Source organism: Rhinoderma darwinii, chromosome 1 (assembly GCF_050947455.1).
Source record: "Rhinoderma darwinii isolate aRhiDar2 chromosome 1, aRhiDar2.hap1, whole genome shotgun sequence".
In the NCBI taxonomy this organism is placed as follows: Eukaryota; Metazoa; Chordata; class Amphibia; order Anura; family Rhinodermatidae; genus Rhinoderma; species Rhinoderma darwinii.
The window spans coordinates 286,487,745-286,495,306 of record NC_134687.1 but is presented as its reverse complement, the minus strand read 5'-3'; positions in this window follow the sequence as shown (position 1 = coordinate 286,495,306).

Below are 7,562 nucleotides of genomic sequence, written 5' to 3'. Positions count from 1 at the left end.
AAACTTAAAGCACCGGGACACACCCCTGTAGATAGTGCCACACAGCCCCTATGTAGTGCCGCATAGCCCAAGGAGCACCCACTTGTAGATAGTGCCACCCCAAACAAATAAAAAAAACGTATGCTCAGCCCTGTTCCCGCGACAAATGTTCAGCTCCTCAGCAGCCTGAGACGGGACCCTTGCATAGCTTAATGATCACGTCACCACGCTGGCCTGCGCAGGGATCCTGTCCCTGCGCCTTATAGGCTGTGGGCCTAACATGGTCTGTAGCCTAGTAAACGGCAGAGCAGGGAGCTAGCTCCCTGCTCTGCAATAATGTTCATTTGTATCCTCGTCCTAAGGACGCAGATACAATTTAACGTGGCAGTCACCAGGGGTCCTTGGCTGCCCAGTGCTAGTGACGCCACCAGGAACGAGGGGGCCCGTGCCACGCAGCCCAGCACATAATGTTATGTGTCGGGCCAGGTGGCACAGGCCCCCTCATGCTGCAAGCCCCGTAGCAGCCGCTATGGCTGCTACTGCAGTAGTTAAGCCACTGGGTACCTCCAATGTTGCTGGTGTTCTCGTCCCCCACCAGAAGCTTATACCTGACAACGGAAGATTCAGCTGGCAGATCGGGCAGTACTGTTGACAAGGCAACCGTATGACGCACTAAAGCTTATCTACAATATTGACCAGCATATGGTTGCAGAAATACTGCCGGAATAGCCCAAAAAAAAAAAATTTCAAGAATGCCATGCAACATTAGAGGTACCCTTTAATCTTTTCTGGGCAGGGGCGTCTATATACAATAACTTAAAAAATAAAATACATTAATATATATATACATTTCTCGTTACAATTGCAGTATCATACATATATAAATAACACATATACACACTCATATATTCACACACACACACACACACACACACACACACACACACACACACACACACACACACACACATGTATATACACATACACATAAAATAAATATATATATATATGTATATATATATATGTATATATATATATACACTACCTGTAAAGGATCTGCCAGGCACAACTTCTGTGTATACGCCCATAGGTAATCAGTCTGCACCTGAGTCTATGTCTCTGAGACTGACTCCTTCTTCCACCACTCAGGATGGCAGGCTTAGGAGTGGGAGAGCCTATCGCAGCGTGGCCAGACGGAGCTAGCTCCCGCCCTCTGTCTATTTATACCTGCCTTTCCTGTTCCTCCTTTGCTTGTGATTCTTCCCGTGTGGTTTCCTGGCCCTTCTACAGCTTCTGACTATTTGATCCTGCTCCATACTGACCCTGGCTTACTGACTATTCACCTGCTCTGCGTTTGGTACCTCGTACTCTCCTGCTTTGACTCGGCTCGTTCACCACTCTTGTTGCTCACGGTGTTGCCGTGGGCAACTGCCCCATTCCCCTTAGCTTTGTGTACCCTTGTCTGTTTGTCTCGTGCACTTACTGAGCGTAGGGACCGTCGCCCAGTTGTACCCCGTCGCCTAGGGCGGGTCGTTGCAAGTAGGCAGGGACAGAGTGGCGGGTAGATTAGGGCTCACTTGTCCGTTTCCCTACCCCCATCATTACATAATCACAAGCCCATATACCTAGTCTACCCTGGTCCCTGACACTACTATGGACCCCCTTGAGACCCTGGCTCAGCAAATGCAGGGTCTCTCCCTACAGGTCCAGGCCCTGGCTCAGAGGGTCAACCAGCCTGACGCTACCATGGTAGTGCCCCTCACCTCACCTCTTGAACCCCACCTCAAGTTGCCTGACCGGTTCTCAGGGGACCGGAAGACTTTTCTCTCCTTTCGGGAGAGTTGTAGGCTCTACTTTCGCTTAAAGCCTCACTCCTCAGGTTCTGAGAGCCAGCGGGTGGGTATAATTATGTCCCGGCTCCAGGAAGGGCCAAAAGAGTGGGCCTTCTCCTTGGCTCCTGACGCCCCTGAACTTTCCTCCGTTGATCTGTTCTTTTCTGCTCTCGGACTCATTTATGACGAGACTGACAGGACTGCCTTTGCCGAGAGTCAGCTGGTGACCTTACGTCAGGGTAAGAGACCTGTTGAGGAGTATTGTTCTGACTTTAGGAAGTGGTGCGTAGCTTCTCGGTGGAATGACCCTGCCTTAAGGTGCCAGTTTAGGTTGGGTCTGTCGAACGCCCTGAAAGACCTGCTAGTTAGCTATCCCTCTTCTGACTCCCTAGACCAGGTTATGGCTTTAGCGGTACGACTTGACCAACGTCTCAGGGAACGACAACTTGAAAGTTTTTGTGTTTTCCCCTCTGACTCCCCCATGATGCCTCCCGAGGTCCCGTTGCTTCGCTCTTCCACGGAAGACTCGGAGGTACCTATGCAACTCGGGGCCTCCGTGTCCCCCCGACAACGTAAAGAGTTCCGCAGGAAGAATGGTCTCTGCTTCTATTGTGGGTATGACAAGCATCAAGTGAACACCTGTCCTAGGCGTAAGAATAAGCAGCCGGAAAACTTCCGCGCCTAAGTGATCATCGGGGAGGTCACTTGGGCGCACAGGTATTTCCCGTAAATATGAAACGTAATAAAATCTTGCTTCCCTTCCAGGTCTCTTTTGGTGGTAGGTCTGCCACCAGCAGTGCCTTCGTGGATTCAGGGTCTTCTGCTAATATCATGTCTGTGGAATTTGCTATGTCTCTAGCTATGCCTTTGATTGATTTGCCTAAACCTGTCCCGGTAGTGGGTATCGACTCCACTCCTCTTGCTAATGGTTATTTTACACAGCATAACCCTGTTTTTGAACTCCTTGTTGGCTCCATGTATTTGGAGCAGTGCTCTGTACTGTTGATGCAGGGCTTATCATCCGATTTGGTTTTAGGCCTTCCCTGGTTGCAGTTGCATAATCCCACGTTTGACTGGAATTCTGGGGAGCTTACCAAATGGGGTAATGAATGCTTGACGTCATGTTTTTCTGTTAATTCTATTTCTCCCCCTGAGGAGGTGAACACGCTACCTGAGTTTGTTCAGGACTTCGCTTATGTTTTCTCTAAGGAGGCCTCGGAAGTGTTACCTCCTCATAGAGAATACGATTGCGCTATCGAATTGGTACCAGGAGCTAAGCTCCCTAAGGGTAGGATATTTAATCTTTCTTGTCCCGAACGTGAAGCCATGAGAGAGTATATCCAGGAATGCCTGGCCAAGGGTTACATTCGCCCCTCTACTTCTCCGGTAGGTGCTGGCTACTTCTTCGTAGGGAAGAAGGATGGTGGTCTTAGGCCATGCATTGACTACCGTAACTTGAATAAGGTCACTGTAAGGAACCAGTATCCCCTTCCTTTGATTCCTGATCTCTTTAATCAGGTTCAGGGGGCCCAATGGTTCTCTAAGTTTGATCTTCGGGGGGCGTATAACCTTATCCGCATCAAAGAGGGGGATGAGTGGAAGACTGCGTTCAACACGCCCGAAGGTAATTTCGAATACCTCGTCATGCCCTTTGGGTTGTGTAATGCTCCCGCGGTTTTCCAGAATTTCATAAATGAGATTTTAAGAGATTACCTGGGGGTATTTCTTGTAGTGTACCTTGATGACATACTGGTGTTTTCTAAGGACCTGTCCTCCCACATTGAGCATGTCAGGAAGGTGCTCCAGGTCCTTCAGGAAAACAAACTGTTTGCGAAAACCGAAAAATGTGTGTTTGGGGTCCAGGAGATACCATTTTTGGGTCAAATCCTCACTCCTCATGAATTCCGCATGGACCCCGCCAAGGTCCAGGCTGTGGCGGAATGGGTCCAACCTGCCTCCCTGAAGGCATTACAGTGTTTCTTGGGGTTCGCTAATTATTACAGGAGATTTATTGCTAACTTCTCGGTCATCGCTAAGCCACTTACGGACCTCACTCGCAAAGGTGCTGATCTCCTCCACTGGCCTCCTGAGGCTGTCCAGGCTTTTGAGGTCCTTAAGAAGTGCTTTATCTCGGCCCCGGTGCTGGTTCAGCCCAACCAAATGGAGCCATTTATCGTGGAGGTTGACGCATCAGAGGTGGGAGTGGGGGCTGGGTACCAGGTCCCAGGGTACCAGGGTACCAGGGTACCAGGTCCCTCACCCATCTCCGTCCCTGTGCCTACTTCTCCAGGAAGTTTTCGCCCACTGAGAGTAACTATGATATTGGCAACCGTGAACTCTTAGCCATTAAATGGGCATTTGAAGAGTGGCGCCACTTCCTGGAGGGGGCTAGGCACCAGGTAACGGTCCTTACCGACCACAAGAATCTGGTTTTCCTAGAATCTGCCCGGAGGCTAAACCCGAGACAAGCTCGATTGGCGCTATTTTTTACCAGATTCAACTTTTTGGTTACCTATAGGGCTGGGTCTAAAAATATTAAGGCCGATGCACTGTCGCGTAGCTTCATGGCCAGCCCTCCTTCGGAGGAAGATCCTGCTTGTATTTTGCCTCCTGGTATAATCATTTCTTCTATTGATTCTGATTTAGTCTCTGAAATTGCGGCTCATCAAGGTTCAGCTCCCGGGAACCTTCCTGAGGACAAGCTGTTTGTTCCCCTGCAATTCCGGCTAAGGGTACTTAGGGAAAATCATGACTCCGCACTATCTGGTCATCCAGGCGTCCTGGGTACCAAACACCTCATTGCCAGAAACTATTGGTGGCCTGGGTTGCCTAAAGACGTTAAGGCCTACGTCGCCGCTTGTGTGGTTTGTGCTAGGTCCAAGACTCCCAGGTCCCGACCAGCGGGCTTACTACGTTCTTTGCCCATTCCCCAGAGACCTTGGACCCATATCTAAATGGATTTTATCACCGATTTGCCTCCATCTCAAGGCAAGTCGGTGGTGTGGGTTGTAGTAGACCGCTTCAGTAAGATGTGCCACTTTGTGCCCCTTTAAGAAACTACCCAATGCCAAGACGTTAGCTACCTTATTTGTCAAACACATCCTGCGTCTCCATGGGGTCCCTGTCAATATTGTTTCGGACAGAGGGGTACAATTTGTTTCATTGTTTTGGAGAGCCTTTTGTAAAAAGTTGGAGATTGATCTGTCCTTCTCCTCTGCCTTCCATCCTGAAACTAATGGCCAAACTGAGAGGACTAATCAATCTCTAGAACAATATTTAAGGTGTTTTATCTCTGACTGTCAATATGATTGGGTCTCATTCATTCCCCTCGCCGAATTTTCCCTTAATAACCGGGTCAGTAACTCGTCTCCCCCTTTTTCTGTAATTTTGGGTTTAATCCACGGTTCTCCTCCGTTTCACCTGGTAGTTCCAACAATCCCGAGGTAGAGGTCGTTCATCGGGAACTGTGCACAGTCTGGGCCCAGGTTCAGAAGAACCTAGAGGCGTCCCAGAGCGTACAAAAAACTCAGGCTGATAGAAGACGTTCTGCTAACCCCTTGTTTATGGTCGGGGATCTGGTGTGGTTATCGTCTAGGAACTTGCGCCTTAAGGTCCCGTCCAAGAAGTTTGCTCCCCGGTTTATTGGGCCATATAAGGTAATTGAAGTCCTCAATCCTGTCTCCTTCCGACTGGAGTTGCCCCCATCTTTTCGAATACACAACGTGTTTCATGCCTCCCTCCTTAAACGCTGCTCCCCGTCCTTGGCTCCCTCGAGGAAACCTCCTGTTCCCGTTCTCACCCCTGAGGGGGTGGAATTCGAGGTGGCCAAGATTGTGGACAGCAAGATGGTCCAAGGCTCCCTCCAGTACCTGGTCCATTGGAGAGGATACGGGCCTGAGGAGAGGACTTGGGTACCCGCCCGGGATGTTCACGCTGGGGTATTGGTCAGGAAGTTCCACCTTCGTTTCCCCAATAAACCAGGTCCACTTAGAAAGGGTCCGGTGGCCCCTCATAAAAGGGGGGGTACTGTAAAGGATCTGCCAGGCACAACTTCGGTGTATACGCCCATAGGTAATCAGTCTGCACCTGAATCTATGTCTCTGAGACTGACTCCATCTTCCTCCACTTAGGATGGCAGGCTTAGGAGTGGGAGAGCCTATCGCAGCCTGGCCAGACGGAGCAAGCTCCCGCCCTCTGTCTATTTATACCTGCCTTTCCTGTTCCTCCTTTGCTTGTGATTCTTCTCGTGTGGTTTCCTGGCCCAGCTACAGCTTCTAACTATTTGATCCTGCTCCATACTGACCCTGGCTTACTGACTACTCTCCTGCTCTGAGTTTGGTACCTCGTGCACTCCTGGTTTGACTCGGCTCGTTCACCACTCTTGTTGCTCACGGTGTTGCCGTGGGCAACTGCCCCATTTCCCTTAGCTTTGTGTACCCTTGTCTGTTTGTCTCGTGCACTTACTGAGCGTAGGGACCGCCGCCCAGTTGTACCCCGTCGCCTAGGGCGGGTCGTTGCAAGTAGGCAGGGACAGAGTGGCGGGTAGATTAGGGCTCACTTGTCCGTTTCCCTACCCCCATCATTACAACAACAGTACAGAAGGTAGAGCAAACAAACCATCCCAGGACGTGCCGCTTCAAAACAGCGCTAAGCGCGATCCGTCCGTCACTGGCTTGAATGTAATTGCAGAGAGTGACGCCGCAAATTAAACTGGCTGCCGAAGAAAGATATGGGGCTGTGCATTGTAGACTGTACTATTTGCACTGCACTGATTGGTAGTAAGAAGAATTCTTTAAATCTTTTCTATACTTCAAACATCACTTTAACAAATAAACATCAAATGTTTTCCTATTTTAAAAATGTATATATTGCGTGTTTGATGTGTAAAGCTAGTAATGAGAAAACTACGACAGCTTTGGGGGGGGGGGCGCCTTTTTATAGTTCGACTCAGGCAGCAGAGGGGCTATGTTCACCCCTGCATACTTCTTACCAAAGGTCTCTCCTGATAGTAACATCAATCAGGAAATTCAGTTATCCACCTTTTTTCCAGATCCACAAAGTGAAGAGCAGGAAAGATTACATCTTTTAGACGTAAAGAGAGCTGTTACTACTTACCTAGAGAGAACACAGGAATTCAGGGATTCCAATGTGTTATTTATTCAATTCCAAGGCAAAAATAGAGACAAAAAGGCCAGTAAATCCTCGCTGGCTAGATGGATTAAGTACACTATGTCCCAATGATATTCCTCTGAAGGTCGCCTGCTTCCAGCAAACATCAGTGCTCACCCTACTCGTTCTACTGCTACCTCATGGGCAGAAAGGAATTATGTATGTTTTGACCAGATTTGCAGAGCTGCAATATGGGCATCTTCATCAACATTTTCAAACCACTATAGACTGGACATCCCTGCCTCTAGAGATGCAGCCTTTGGCAGACATGTGCTTGAAGCAGTTGTTTCATCCCCCCCCCCCCCTTAATATTGCTTCTCAAATTCCATTTGTATTGTGCTGCCGAAGATGTTAAGGAAAGCTTAAATTGTCATACCCGTAATTTTCCTTTCCTTGAATCCGAAGGTAGCACAACTTTCCCATTTATTGGTACATATTTACACAAGTGGTTAGTGGCTCAGTCCTTCCTATATACCCTAGCTATGCTGGTTAAGTGTAATGATTAATTAATTAATTAACCACTCATGTGTTTTTTTCGTCTGTCCTAGTAGCCAGGAGGCATGACTAACCCATTTGTATTGT